At 51.7% G+C, this 15840-nt stretch overlaps 1 protein-coding gene across 1 annotated transcript in view; it reads left to right on the forward strand.

Annotated features, from left to right (window-relative positions):
- LOC147716922 (corticotropin-releasing hormone receptor 1) overlaps positions 1 to 15840 on the forward strand; it is a 1353112-nt gene that overhangs the window by 843802 nt on the left and 493470 nt on the right. The gene's annotated exons all lie outside the window — the stretch shown is intronic.

The following is a 15840-nucleotide window of genomic DNA, read 5'->3' on the forward strand; positions in this document are numbered from 1 at the left end:
AGGTTTTTTCCTCTCAGTAATGAAGGGAAATTCAGCAATGTGGGAATCTGGCCTGTGGCAACAGAGGGATAGCACTGGACTCTCTTCTAGTCCATCACCAGCCTGATCTCTGTCACACTCTACCATCTCCATCTCTGTCCCCCTCCCGGCCCTTGCAAACCTCTCTGCCACCCCTGACCATGCCACCATCCATGCCTCTCTCACACTCCCAGCCAATGTCACACTTCCAGCTACCCTCCGTGTCCTGGCCATTCTTTCAATCCCTGTCGGCCTCCAGATAGCCGTCATTCTTCCCTTCACTGTCACACTCCCTGTTGCTCTGCCATGATGGTTCCAGTTCTCGTAATATTGCGGGCAGTAACGAAGTTTTTCAAAGTTTTCTAGGCGAGGGAAAATTCCAAATGGCACTGGTGAGGGTCAGACATGTGTGGCGCAAGGTGAAGGCGTAGGAATGCATCATGGGTGCTCCATCAGTCTATGGACCTGATTTAGAGTTTGGCGGATGAGTTACTGTGTGAAATATTAGCCATATGATATGTTTTTAGCAAGTTTAGATACAAATTATGCTCTGGGGCGAGAACACCCCCTGAACACCATTGAAACGATAATGGCCTGCTTGCCTGCTTCGCCCGCTCCCTGTATGAGGTTTGTACCTTGAATTTAGTATTAAATCTTTTTATTTGCGAAAAAAAAGAAACTAAAACAAAAAAGAAGGGGCTCTTACATACAGCTGGGAAATATCATGGCATTTTACAGATAACAATGCGTCCAATGCATAGCAATATCTGCCGAGCTCCATCCTAAGCAAAAGTCATAATGTTTCTTAGTCCTCGGGAGCCTCGAGCTTAACTAGCAGAGTTTATCCAGCGCTCATTGAGCCACAAAAGGAAAAACCACCGAACTGTAACCCATCCCCTTAACCAATTCCCCAAACCCCCACCCCACTTCACCCTCCGGATCCTTCATCCAACATCGCACTCATCTCCCATACATTCATCCTGATTCGTCATTCACCTGTGACAAGCGGGCAACCTTAAATACCTAGGATAGGTCACTTCTCGGAATTTGGTGGCTAGCAGGGATAGACAGGGCTGCCACAGCTCTGCATATTTTGCCCCTTCCCCCACTTTCACCAAAGAGAGTTTTTCCATACCAAGGATAGACCAGAGTCGCCACAGCCAGTTCTGAAGGGTGGGGACTTGCGTGGATCGCCACAGAGCTAACAGGGCCTGTACAGCAGAGCCCAGCGCTATCGCTATCAACCGACCCCTACGGGCTCTTAGAGGATAGGTTAGAGCATTAGGGATCCCCAGTAGAACATAGGCCGGAAATCGCAGAATCTCCGTCTCAAAGTGGGCATCAATTTCATCTAGAGTCAATTTCCAATAACCCTGTATATGACTGCAATCCCACAAAAGGTGTGTCAGAGTGCCCCTTTCCCCGCAGCCCCGCCAGCATAGTGCGTCCCCCATTTGGCCCATCTCGTGCAAGCGCTCTGGCGTGTAATACCAATAGGTTACTAATTTGGTAAATGTGTCAGTCAACCCCATGTGATAGGCCGAGTGTCTGGCGCGGTAGTATATGTCCTCCCATTCTTTGTTGCGCAGAGTCCGCCCGAGTTCCTTCTCCCATCTTGCCCGTCCTGCATTATAAACGCGCGAGTTACTGTCCAGGAGGAGTCGATATATGTCTGAAATGAGTCGCTTATCTGTGGTGCGCGAGAGAAGCCAGTATTCATATTTACTGAGCTTGCGTGCTGCGTCTCCACGGATCTGGGGTTGAAGCGCCCAATGTCGGACCTGTAGATACCGAAGGCGTTCAGCCTCCGGGAGGTCATAGGTCTTCCGGAATTCCTCAAAAGGCATCACTCCCTCACCTGAATACATGTGAAAGAGGCATCGGCATCCTGCTGGGCGCCACCGTGCAAAAGCCTGGACATCCCTACACGGGCCGAAGTCAGGATTCTCCAACAGGGGTGTGAGGGGAGACGGGAAGGTCGTCAGGTCGTGCAGGATGCATGTTCGATCCCAGACCTCTAGCGGTACCCTCGTGATGAAGGAGGCGTATAGGTTAGGGGGCCGGTGTTGTCCCCGCAAGAAAGGCACCTCCTGGAGTGGACGCCCCGCGACTGCTTGGTCCTGGAACAACCAATGGTGCTCCGATTCCCATTTGCTCCATTCCACTAGGGTCCTGAGTTGGGTCGCCTGGTAATAGAGACACAAATCCGGCAGGCCCAGCCCACCGCTCTCCGAGGGAAGCATCGCTAGCCTCAGCTTGAGCCTGGGCCGTTTCCCGTTCCATACAAACTGAGCTAGTTCCGATTGCGTGCAGCGAAGCCATCCCTCCGGCGGACAGAGCGGGATAGCCCATAAACCGTATAAAACTTGTGGGAGGATTGTCATTTTTACTGCTGCCACTCGGCCCAGCCAAGATAGTGGGAGGTGCCGCCACCGCCCGATCTCCGCACGGATAGTGCAACTAAGGTTAGCGTAGTTGAGACGCACCGTCTCTGGTAGTGTGGCCGCCAATTGTATGCCCAGGTAGGGGACTTCACCGTCCGCCCATTGAAAGGGGAATTGTGCTTCTAGGGAGGCTCGCGTTTGTGCCTCCAGGGAAAGGTCAAGGGCTACTGATTTCGTCATGTTAACCTTAAAGCCAGAGGCCTTCGCAAACGCGTCCAGGATGGCCGCCCCGGCCGGCAGGTATGCCGCAGGGGAAGCAAAGAAAAGCAAGACGTCATCAGCGTATAAGCTGATCGTGTGGATATAAGCCCCGATTTTAATCCCCTTAATGGTCGGATGCGATCGCATGGCCTGCGTCAGGGATTCCATATACAGCGCGAAGAGCAGGGGTGAGAGCGGGCACCCCTGTCGAGTTCCGCGTTCAATGGGGAATGTGGGCGATGAGCAGCCATTCACCCGAACCGCCGCTGTGGGAAAGGTATAGCAGTTCAGAACCCACGTACGGAATTTCGCGCCTAACCCTGCCTTGATGAGCACCTGTTCCAAGTACGGCCAGTGGACACGGTCGAAGGCCTTCTCCGCATCAATTGCCAACATCATGAACTCTCCCGGCAACCTGGAGGCCCGTTCCACTAAATGGAGCGCCCTTTTCGTGTTGTCGACCGTCTGTCGCTCCGGGATAAAGCCGGCCTGGTCCGGGTCGATCAGACCCGGCATGAGCGGACCCAGCCGCTTCGACAGTATACTGGTGTAAAGCTTCAGATCCACGTTAACGAGATAGGGCGGTAGGCCCCGCATTGTGTTCGGTCCTTCCCCGGTTTGGGAATGACTGAAATCATGGCACTCATCAGATCTCTTGGGATGGCGCCAGGCTCTGAGAAGGAATTAAAGAGGGCTGTCAGCAACGGAGCAACCTGGGGGCAGAACGTTTTGTAAAAGGCGGCGGTGAAGCCATTCGGTCCCGGCGCCTTGGCCAGCTTGAGGCGGGCAATCGTGGCAATGACTTCTTCAGGGCGGATCTCCCTGTCAAGGAGTTCTGATTGTTCTGTCGATAAAGCCTGTAGGGACACCGAGTCCAGGAAGGCCGCCCCATCCGCTGGATCCAGAGCAGCCCCCTCGTACAATGTAGTATAAAAGTCACTGAATGCCTGCGCTATAGCTCCGTCCTCTGTCACTGTGACCCCGTCTTGTGTGTGTATTTCCTGCACCGAGTGTCGCTGCTGCTGCTCGCGGAGTGCCCGACCCAGCAACCTCCTGCATCTGTCGCCTCCCGTGTAGTATGCGTGCCGTACCCGTAGTGCCGCGTATTCCGCTCTATCTTGATCTAGTGCTGCTAACTGTTGACGTTCCACACGCAACTGTTTCCATACCCGCGGCGCCCCTGTCCTCCGGTGTACCTGCTCCAATTCCTTTGTGCGGGAAGAGAGCTCATCCCTCTTACGGGACCTCTCCGCATTTTCTGCCGCCACGATGGCAATGAACTCGCCCCGAATGACTGCTTTGAGTGCTGCCCAATGTGTTGCATGTGGAGTGTCTGCCGGATTGTTGTGTACCAGGTATTCAGCTATAGCTTCCTTGATTTTGGCCACAACCCCCTGTCTGTGCAGCAGTGTGTCCCTCAGTCTCCAGCAACGAGCACTGCGCCCCACCGGTGGAAAGGTAAACACCGCTGTGAGTGGTGCATGATCGGAAAGTGCCGCCGCTCCTATCTCAACGCTTGACGCCAGCGCTCTAAATGAAGTAGATGTTAGAAAGCAATCTAGGCGCGCATAGGTTTTGTGGGCGTTGGAGTAATACGTGTAGTCCCTGTCGCCCGGGTGGAGAGAGCGCCACAAGTCCGTCATACCCAGTTCTGTCAATCTGTTCCATCCCCCCTCCGATAAAGTGCCTGCCTGCGTGAATCGCTGTGCTGACCTGTCAAGTAGGTTGTCAAAAACTAAATTGAGGTCCCCCCCAACCAGAACATGTCTATCGGGGGCAGCCACTGCTTCAGTAAGCACTTGGTGGAAGAACTTCTCCTGCCCCTCATTTGGCGCATAAACCGCAATCACCGTGAAGGTGTGAGCGCCCAGTGAGAACCTGCAGGATAGGAGTCGCCCTTTAATTTCTGTCCCCCGGTGTAACAGCTTTCCTTTAAATCGCTTTGACACCAGGATCGCCACCCCAGCAGTCTTCGTGGTCGTGGACGAGAAAAGTTGCGTCGGAAAGTGACGGGATTTAAGCCTATGACAATCCTTAGTTAGCAGATGCGTTTCCTGGAGGAGACAGATATCCTCTTTTGAATTCTCCAGGAGGGACAGCACCGCCCGCCTCTTAACCGGGTTGTTAAGCCCACTCACATTCAACGTGAGCACACTCAATTCAGTCGCAGGCATAAGGAGTCATTCCCCACACGCGCACTGAAAAAACTTCCGGTGGCCGAAACATCAGCCATGCTCCGCCTCGCAGCTGCCCCGGCCACCCAGGGCCCTCAGATCTGCGCAATTTGCTGCACCCTTTCCTTCCAACATTCACTCGGATCCGGAGTTCCCCATCCTTACCAACAACACCCCCCTTCCCACAATGAACAAAACCCTTGACAGCCCCCCAGGCCTCCGCAAACCCAAGATACAAACATTAATAGTCCTTCATCCATAGATGAATGGGAAATGTCTTGCCCAGCCCAAAAACCCCCTTGTCTCGACTGGTCAAAGAATCAAAACAATCTCTCCCCACCCTTCCATCGGCCAAGGAGTCCACCCACCCTCCCCGTTTCCCAACTTGAAGGATACAAAAATAGCCCTGTCCGATGTCCACAGTTGTAGACGAGGAATCAGGGTCACCTCCGGGGGGATGTGTCGGAGTCCAATACCTCCGCCCCGCCGCCGACTCAATCGGCCCCAATCCCCACTTTCACATCAAAAGCCCCCGTGCCGCCTCATCGATGGTTATCCGCTGTCAGAGGTTGCCAGTCCCAGCGCTACAGTTTCTACCGCAGCACGACGACCATCTTCGATCTCCTGCGCGGCCGGGCGCCTTGGCCTGCGCCGTCGCCATTGCTGTTTCCACTGTCCAGGGGCGTCCGTGCCATTTGCTCCCCCTCCAGGCGGATCGTCAGCTTCCGTCGGTTCCTCGAGGCCTAACAATTTGCATGCGTCCCTAAAAGACTGCAACTGGTGAACCTTGTTGTCCAGCTTAAATACCAGGCAAAAGGGGTGACCCCAGCTATATGGGATGTCGCGCCGTCGCAGTTCTGCCGTGATCGGTCTGAATGACCGTCGTTTCTCCAGGGTGATGGCGGCGAGGTCCTGATATAGAGTCGGCAAGTGGGCGCCATATGAGATGGTTCCCATCTGGCGCGCTTTGCTAAGGATCTCCTCCTTCGTACGGAAGTCCTGCACGCAGACCAAGATGTCGGCCGGTTGGGTCGAGGCCGCCCTGGGCGGGCCCGTCCTATGGGCCCTGTCCAACCGAAGCATTGAGTCCGCCGGACGGCCCAAGATGTGGTTGAAGATGCCCTGGGTGAAGTGAAAGTGGTCGTTCGTGTCGGGAGACTGCTTCACTCCCCGAATCCTGATGTTGTGCCGCCCGGAGTGGTTCTCCAGGTCCTCGGCGTGCGACTGGAGGTCCACCTGTTGGTCGTGAATACGGACTATATCTTGCCGCAGCGCCTCTATTTCTACATCTTGCCCGTCGCTTTTGGTCTCTAGGTCCGCCACCCTTTCTCCTATGGCGTCCGTGTCGCGTCGGACTTCCCGTATTTCCTCTAATCTAGAAAGGTCTTAGTGATAGTCTCCTCAATGTCCGCCTTTCCCGAGGGCGGAGAGTCCATGGTCTTCTTTTCCGTGCCGGCCTGTTGACTGGACGTGGCGGTGTCCGTCCGCTTCCCCATTGTGTTGGGGGTGAATAGATCCCTGACTGTCCTGTCCTTCCGGACTCTCCCAGAGGACATGTCACTCAGGGCTTCCCCGGCCCGGACACCCCCAGTGCTGCCTGACAACGTGGGCTCCGACAATGAGGGTGCAAGGAAGCTCAACGGGTCGGTCCGTTAGTCAGGGGAGCCCACCTAGGGCCACACCAGGAACCCGCCTGCCCCTACTCCAGTGCCGATGAGACTCCTCTCTATCACTGCCCAAACCCTAGGGCCTCCGCGGCTGGACCGGGGCACTAATCACTGGTGTCCGGCTGCTCCTGTTCGGACACTGGACTTTAGTTGCCCACCGAGCGCCTCCGTGTTCTGTTCGCATTGTTGGGGCCTAGCCAGGCTTCTAGGGCGCCACAGAAGGGGTAGTTCTGCGCTCGCGAAGGCGACCAGCGTGATGCCCAAAATGGCGGACGCAAGCTCCAGGCGCCACAGGTCGCCACAGCCCCTCTAGTGTGAATCAGGCGCCTTCGTTCGATTCCCCTGCGGGCTCTGCCTCAGCGCTTCCGAAACCCTCCAGGCCTGGTCGAAGCGCCGACCATCCCAGCCACCACTCGGGTGCGATTCTTCCCCGCTGCTCCTCACCTCAGTCCCTGGGGTCTCAAGTTCTGCGTTCTGTCCGCCGTGCTCCGCGGTCGGGCCCACTGCTCCTGGCCGCCCGCTCGTCCGCCATCGGAGATCTCTGCCTCGGCCGCCTCCACCTCTACCGTGCAGTCGCGGATCCGCAGTAGCCCCCGGACAGTGTTGTCCCAGGGGCCTCGCGCTGTTAACGCGCGGGCCGGTCCCGTTGCCTTGTTGGCTCTCGCGTAGCCTGCTGCCGCCTGAGGTGCCACCTAGTCGGACTGCCTCGCCGGGGCCCAAGGTCACGCCCCAGGGCTCCTCTCCGCCAGGCCCAGCCCGGCCTCGCGCACGGCGACACTCCTCCCTCGGTTCCGGGCGTCCCCAGTGTCGCTCGGTTCTCTCCTCCGGGCGCAGACCTCTCCCGGCGGTAAGCGCTCTCCGATGGGGCCCACTGACGGGGGATTGAAGCGCTGCAATGGTGCTATGAAGAAGGCCGGCGGCGGGAGCTCTCGGAGATACGTCCGCTCACACCGCCATCTTGGCCACGCCCCCCTGTACCTTGAATTTATGTCACATATTGAACAATCTCTGCAGTCATCATTGTTCACTGCTCCCCTTTACGTCGCTTGTTTTGAAATTTGAAAGTCCAACAGCCGCGACTGAGCATGGCGCCTTGAGGCTCATTTGGATTCAGAACTTTATTTATATGCGTAAAACACCCTTCTTAATGAAAAAAACCCATAGTTTAACACTTAAAAATGGATTTACAAACACATAGATTTTTATAATTAATTCTCTTACCAGTGGTGGGACGAGACACGAAGTGGGCATTACAGGGTGGGACTGTCACGTGAGTTTGTGAATCCTCGTAATTGAATCTTTGTGGATATTCATAGATTGGTCTCCGCACCCTTCCTTCTCTGGAAACAGTTGATTTTCTGCTACAAAGGACAGGAGTAAATCCGTGTCTAAGGTAAGAAAGAGAAGTGAACACCACCAAAAATGGTGGTGGCGAATGAGAATCGCTTTCACTGCCAGTTTCCTCATTGTGTATGCTTGTATGTTTTTGAATGAGAAAATTCACAACAAGAGCACTCTGGAATCTCCAAGCATCAGATGTTTCAAGGAATAATCAGGAAAGGTTGTAAATCTGCCACCACGTGAGGTCGGAAACGACTGGGTGCCGTTGCTGAAGCTCTAGTGAATCAAGCCCCGTGCTCTCTCTATCTACATTTATAGGCATTGCTCTAAGAGGCAGCCTACCACTTCCGTCCCCTCAGGAGTGACTTTATTAAAACGCACCTCACATCAAGGCATGGAATATGTAAGTGATGAGAACACCCACTTGTAACGGTCCCGGGAAATGAGCCAGGCCGCCGTCTTGATGCATTAAACATGAATGTATGTGAATGCACCTCGCACGGAATGAGCAAATAACAAAGCCGTCAAGCTTGTCACACCGTCGCTGTCGCATTCCTCGCGGAATCCCCCCATGGTAGCAGCACAGCCGGCAGTGATTAATACACTCCTGCGCGCGGTCTCAAGAGCTCGTGCGCTTGACCTTGGCCTACGGGAAGCGTTGGGGGTCAAGTGTCTCGGCGTACAGTGTATAAAACACGGCTGCACATTCCATTTTACTTGTGAAGTTTCTAGTGAGGTAGCTGCTAAACTATAATAAGTTACTACTGTCCATCTGTGATGTCATAATGTCTGCTGCCGGAGGGAAAGTGAAAGGCAGGTCACGCACGGGGCAACAAAGGAGAGACAATGAACCCTGCCTATTCCTTCTTCTGCTGCTTTTTATCTCAAAGGAACCCTAATGAGCAGAAAGGAGATATTTACGGGGACAGGATATTCTTTCAGACTAAAGGTCATTGCAGGAAAAATAGAATATGTCTGCATTTATCTACACACTGTGTGCCACATAATTGTAAGCCTGAAACTAAATTCTAGTAGTTTTTGCAACAAATACCAACCGTTTATTGATGTGTTTAAAGTCGTGCTTTATTCTTTATGTCTGCAGCTCTATATATTTCTCTTTTACATGAAAGAGCAAGACACCGATGATTTAAACTATTGAGGGTTTGGAGATACGTTTTTCCATGTATTTTAAAGCATAACATGTCTCCTAGAGTACATTTTAAGAATATTGCAAGTCATCTTTGAGCACCATGTGCTTGGCCTCGTTCCTTTATAAGGTCATAGAACCCCTCAGTGAACTCCTTATAATGTATAGCACAGGTACTTCATCCCATGTGTAGGCAGAATGTCAGTTTCTGTCCCTCCTGGACGACTAGCGTAAACTCGTAAGGTCGACAAGCCGAAAGGGCTGAGAAAATAGGGCATGCCGGGGCGACAATATCTTCTAACAGACTGAAGACCAGCTCCTCAATTGATTTACTGATCTTCTGGTTGTGTGTGCAGTTTACACTTCGGGAATACCCAGGGTACAGATAAGCAAACACCTTGAATTTGAATGTGAATACGCAGATGCAATTTCACAGTTTTGTGTAGTGTGGAGAAATGCTGTGTTACTGTGTGATAATATTTTGCATTGTATGACTCCACTCGTTTCTGTAGGCTTTGTTATGACTACAGCACTGTATGAGGTATTGTGAGGTGTTGAATTGCCTTTTCAACCTCCTGGGAACAGCAATTGTTGCACACTTGCTGTATGAAAACAGTCTTAAAATGTAACTTGCAGGTATTTCTTGAGCGAATTCGATTTTTCTTTTAATATAAATAGAAACCTGTCTCAAACTCGCGTCATAAGGCACGTGTTTTGATGCACACCTGACTAGTGCACTGCTATTCCCATTTGGAATAGGTTTTCGCTAGTAGACATATGTGAGGATTTATCTTGAGGTACTCATTCACATGGCGGTGGTAAAAAGCATTGGCAAATTCAATACTCTACACTATGAAGCTGAGACCTACTGTCTTTGCCATCATTATTTACAAACCATGTCTGAAACGCTTCAGGTTTCTTCAACTCTACTACATTTCTGACATTCATGTGTCAAAACTAACCCTGGGCAAAGCACTACACTATGCTTGCGTAGTTTGTGAAGTTTGCACAACTTCGCACTACCCGAAATGCACGTAGCACAGAGCAAACATGCGTAGCGTAGTGCAGCGGTCATTTTTTGCATGCTTGCGGTCCTCAATGTCATGTTGGTGACCGCGAGCAAGCACAATGACATCCCCGCGAGACTTTTTCCTTGTTCGCGATCAGCAACATCAAGTTGCCGATCGCGGGCATGGAAAATAAACCTCCAGGTGAGATTCTCAACTGGGGGAGGTCAGGTTTCTCATTGCGAGTAGTCGCGCATGCTCGCGACTGCTCGCAATGAGAAACTACCAGTCCGGGTTGAGAAAGCTGCAGCTCGAGTAAAAATCTACTTGAGCTTCAGAAAAGTACAGCTCGCACTGTGCAAGATGCCGTTTTAATGATTGCACAGTGCTGGATGCTTGTCCGCACTGTACAATCATTGAAAACAACATCTTGCACAGTGCAAACATGCTACTACGCAGTTCGCGTAGTGTTACGCGTAGCTCGCGTAGTGCGAAGTGCACTTTGCGTAGCTACGTGTAGCGCTACTTCGCGAACTACACCCACCCCTAGTCAAAACTCAATGAATGTCCAAGACAGGGTCATTTCGTTTCTCACCATCATGAATCTGCATGCTACAGCAAGGTGAAATTGCAGGATGGTCATTACTTCGACTGCTGCAAGAAAGAGGCTTTGAAAGTGGGGATTGACAGATCAGAGTTAGGAAGTGCAGGCCTTATTTACAAAGAATTAACGCAGCGCAGTGCCCCAAGCCATTTGTCCGCGCCAAGCTGGTTAATTCCAAAGCACAGCAATGTGTCAAATGTACAACAATATGACGATCCCTTTGCTCTCCTCTGCGCTGGCGCACTATTAGCTGCCATGCGCCGACGGAGGTGCCCTGGAACCATGGTGCAAGAATGCCTGTGTCACGGGGAAGATCGTTTATGTGCAGGAAAGTTCCCCTTCCTGCACATAAACAATCTGAAATTGCGTTTTTCAACTTCTATGTGTGCTGCATTAGTCATTTAAAAAAATATTGCTTATGTGCAGGAAGGAACACCTTCCTGCACCTAAACAATCTCGAGGTGATTACCTCGTTCTATGTGTGCTTGTAAATAAGCCCTTGCATATTTACAGGGCTCTATGTAGGCCCCATTACTTTGGTAGAAAGGACACAAGAAAGGCGGCATTGTCGTGCATTAACTCGGTTTGGATCAAAGAAGACACAAAGGTAGTGTGGGTGCTGTACAAAGAAAATAGCCCTGCATTGTGGCAAAGAGGTGCAATGCTGCAATCTAACTACCTCTAGGATCGTATGGAAATGGGACGCGACTTGCAGTATCCTTTTTAATGGGCAGTTAAGTGTACATTATTCTATAGAATGAATAGGTAGTTCTACATGGTCATCCCCACCTCAAGAGAGTTCATCAATCGGCATTGGGTTTTCTTTGGATTCTCGGACATGAAATTTGTTTTTTCTATTTTATAAGCCAGACTGCAAGCCTCAATTTGCATAGGAAAACCTAGACCAGTGGAACGAGCAACGTGCAAGCTGTACCTCAAATGTCAACCATAAGTGTGTGCTAGTGAAACCCTACTTTATGTCCTGCACTTCATTGATGCTCCATGGTGTGGGAGTCGGCAATAGTGTATCTATTGGAGAGCCTCACAGGCAATCGTGACAACATCTCACTACTCCCTAAGAAATAGATGGAGCAAGATTTTTGATGTTTCTTTTTGTAGCTTATATTAATACCTTTAATTATCTTGATGTATACTCTTGCTTGCTATTTTCTTTGTCTTACTTTGTAAGCTTATGTCATATTCTTTCAATAAAATTTTTCTGAAGTTAAGAGTGGTTCGATAGTTTACCGTCTACTCCACCAATCTGTCAACATTATTGATGACACAGTGAAGGGTACAAAAGTCTTTGGCGGTGATGACGGGTTACCGGAAGCGCACCCGTTTACTTCTACTCTAGTCATAATACTTTTTTTTCTAAAGCCCCCTGTTGGAACTGGGGTAGCCTGGCCTAGGGTAAGACTAACATATCAGAGGCACAGTGTAAAGGTTGCAGACCACCCAACAGTAAAACCACGCAATAGCACACAAAAAGAAAACGCTACACCAAAAATGTGGAAAAATAAGTATTGCTTTATAAAAATAATATTCTCTCTGTTGTCAAAATTTACAGCTTAGGACGTTTCAGGATATTTTGGTATCAGTAATTATACTTCTTAAACTGCTAAGCAAATTCTCAGTTAGATTCCAAATTACATTTCATTTGCCAGGAAATCAATAATGGCACTTTCAAAATTTATCAAATCACCACATTACACAGAATTAGCAGTACATCTCGTTAAGCTCTATGCTTATGTAAACTTTGCTATTATGACTTCCTTTTAGAGATTATCACTCATTACAGTTTCAGTCATGAAATTGTTACAACCTCTATAGAAATGCTAACTTTTATCATCAATTAACATCTCTAGTACATTTTTAATCAATCTCAGAGTTAGTTAGGTAAGGTTACTATGTAGTACACAATATTGACCTCCAACAGCACTACTAGCCCCTTCTTTCTCAAACACAGTTACTGAAGGTTTCTCAAATACTGGATTTTACCTTGACACCAGCAACCTTCCTTTGTTACTCGCTCACTCAAGCTACTCCCCTCACCATTTCCATCTGTGGAAGGACACAACTAATGACCAATGTGTCTCCCTGCAGGCTTGAGCACCCCTTAATTGGGTGGAAGTCACTTCCCCACTGATCTACCTCCTTACTTGTGTTTCATAGAGTGGGGGTCGTCCTGCGCCAGACCTACAAGAAGAACAGCAATGAAGGGGGTCGAGGAGCTGAGGCTGGGGAGGCCCTCACGCCTCACAACGCTCCACAATGCTCACTTCCCCGCTCTCTCCTCCCCACTCGGGCCAGCTCCACTGCGTGGCGCTCGAGTGGAAGGTATGCCAATTTCCAATTGCTCACAGGCCACTATCGGGCCTTTCAGCTTCCCCCTCCCTGCTCGGCCAGCTCCTCTGCGTGGCGCTCGAGCAGAGGGAGAAGGTGGGACTCTCTCTGGGTTTCCTGAGGCGGCCGGCGCTCCTTCATTATGCTCGGTGGCGCCACTACCCTCGCGGACCTGCGCAGTAGCGCTCGCCCTGATGCAGCTACACTCCGCCCACGCTCATAGGAAGGACGCGTCCACCCGGGCCTGCCCGATCCTAGGCCCCTCCTGCGCCCGGGACTCTGCAGCGCTTGGGCATGCGCGAGGAAGCAGCGTCTCCTCCCTGGAGATCGCGCACTCGCGTCAGCGCCTCCCCTCACTCTCCTCACCTCCGGGGACCGGGGGAAAACACTTCAGGACGGCTCCTCACCTCCAGATCCCGCCAATGCTCCGCACGGCGCCGCTTAAACCGCGCCGGTCAGGGGCAATACAGCCTTTCACTTCACTGCCTCCTCCACCACAGGTAGGAAGAGGGACACGATGGAGATGTGGCGCTAGGGGAGAGGGGTTTCCAGCAGTCGGTCCGCAACCAGTTAATGAACCGAGTAAGAGGAAGGGGCACCAGGATTAGCCCCACTTCGTTTGGAACGTTTGCTGCAACAACCTCACTGGGCTCCGTATCCTGGAACAGTCTCTTTGAGATCCTATGCTGGGCAGAGGACTACACTCTTCAGTAGAAGAAGGTGGTTGGGAGGGATTGGTCAGGGGTTGAAGGGGGAACGTCTCCCTGTAGTGGCTGTCTGTCACAAGGACAAACTAACTGCTCCCAGTGCGTCCTCCTCCTCTCACCACTGCCTCACTCCTCCACTCTCTGGTCAGCACAAAATGGCTTCCTAACCTCTGCCCTTATATAGACAACCCCCACAGAGTCCAGTAGGGTCCAGAAGGTTCTGGAAGGCCTAAGGTTATCCTATGGGGCTGACTAAGGTGTGGCAGTTGGAAACAGTTAGGGCCCTCCATTTTGTGAATACAGGAGTTTCCTGACAGAACAGGCCTCTGGGCCTGAGGTAAAAAACTATGAGGGACAAAAGAACACCTATCCCCATGGCCAACACCTATAAAAAGTCAGTGGACGAAAATTCTCAAGGGTATGAGGGGCAAAAAGGGGACAAAATAAATAATAAATAGGAGGGACTACGTCAAAAAGCCAGACAGGTCTAACACGCGTCCCCCCCAGCTGAAAGTGGGGAGAACTACCCAACCCCTTGGGAGTCCTCATCACTAAGGCGGAAATACCTGGAGAGACCGTCTGCATTGGCGTGGTCCACTCCAGGCCGATGTTCCACCCGGAAGTCCATTCCCTGTAGGGAGATGGACCACCTCAACAACTTGGGATTTTCCCCCTTCATTTGCATCAGCCAACGAAGGGGTCGGTGGTCAGTCTGAACCAGGAAGTGCGAGCCAAAGAGGTATGGCCGCAGCTTCTTCAGAGCCCACACCACCGCAAAAGCTTCCCTCTCAATGGCACTCCACTTCTGTTCCCGGGGAAGCAGTCTCCTGGATAAGAAGACTACAGGTTGATCCAGGCCCTCTTCATTTAGTTGCGATAACACTGCCCCAATGCCATGTTCTGATGCATCTGTTTGGACAATGAACTCCTTGGAGAAGTCTGGGCCCTTCAGGACCGGTGCCGCACACATTGCCTGTTTCAACTCCTCGAACGCTTGCTGACAAGCTCCCGTCCAAACTACCCGTCGAGGTTGTTTCTTGGAGGTGAGCTCTGTGAGGGGCGCTACAAAAGTGCCATACCCCTTCACAAAGCGACGGTAGTAACCTGTGAGGCCCAGGAAAGCTCGGACCTCAGTCTGTGTCTTGGGGGGTTCTCAGGCCATGATTGCCTCAATCTTCGCCTGCAGGGGCTGCACAGTCCCCCTACCCACCAAGTGTCCAAGGTACACAACCGACCCCTGTCCAATCTGGCATTTGCTGGCTTTGATTGTCAATCCAGCTTGTCTCAGGGCCTGGAGAACTGCTTGCAGATGCTGCAGATGGTCCTCCCAACTACTACTGAAGACAGCAATGTCATCCAAGTAAGCAGCAGAGAAACTCTCCATTCCAGAGAGGACCTGGTTCACCAGCCGCTGAAATGTGGCAGGGGCGTTCTTGAGCCCAAAGGGCATCACACAGAACTGGTAGTGTCCCTCAGGCGTGGAGAAGGCTGACCTTTCCCTTGCTCCATCTGTCAAGGAGATCTGCCAGTACCCTGAAGTGAGGTCAAAGGTACTCAGATATTGGGCAGCTCCTAGCCGGTCAATCAATTCATCCGCCCTAGGGATCGGATGAGCATCAGTCCTTGTCACTGAATTCAGTCCTCGGTAATCCACACAGAACCTCAGTTCAGGTGTGGTGCCTGGTGGTGCGGCTTTTGGCACGAGCACCACCGGACTGGACCAAGGGCTGTTGGAAGGTTCAATTACTTCCAGCTTTAGCATCTTGGCAACCTCTCCATGGATGCTAGCCTTCACCTTGTCAGACAGCCGGTAGGTCTTCGACTTCACTGGTGGGCTGTCTCCTGTGTCCACGTCATGGGTACACAGGTGAGTCCTTCCCGGGACAAGGGAGAACAACGAAGAGTACTGCTCTAGGATCTGGCGGCAGTCCTCCCGTTGCTCAGGAGTTAGAGAAGGAGAGAGAATCACTCCCTCCACTGACCCATCCTTCTCTTGAGACGAAAAGAGATCTGGGAGAGGTTCGCTTTCCGCTTCCTCTTCCCCGTCAGTCACCATCATCAACATGACTTCGGGCCTCTCATGGTGGGGCTTGAGACGGTTGGCATGCAGCACCCGTAGGGGCTGTCGAGGGGTCTTAAGGTCCACCAGGTATGTGGCCTTACCCTTCTTCTCCAACACCTCAA

Source organism: Lissotriton vulgaris, chromosome 5 (genome assembly GCF_964263255.1).
Source record: "Lissotriton vulgaris chromosome 5, aLisVul1.2, whole genome shotgun sequence".
Taxonomy (NCBI): domain Eukaryota; kingdom Metazoa; phylum Chordata; class Amphibia; order Caudata; family Salamandridae; genus Lissotriton; species Lissotriton vulgaris.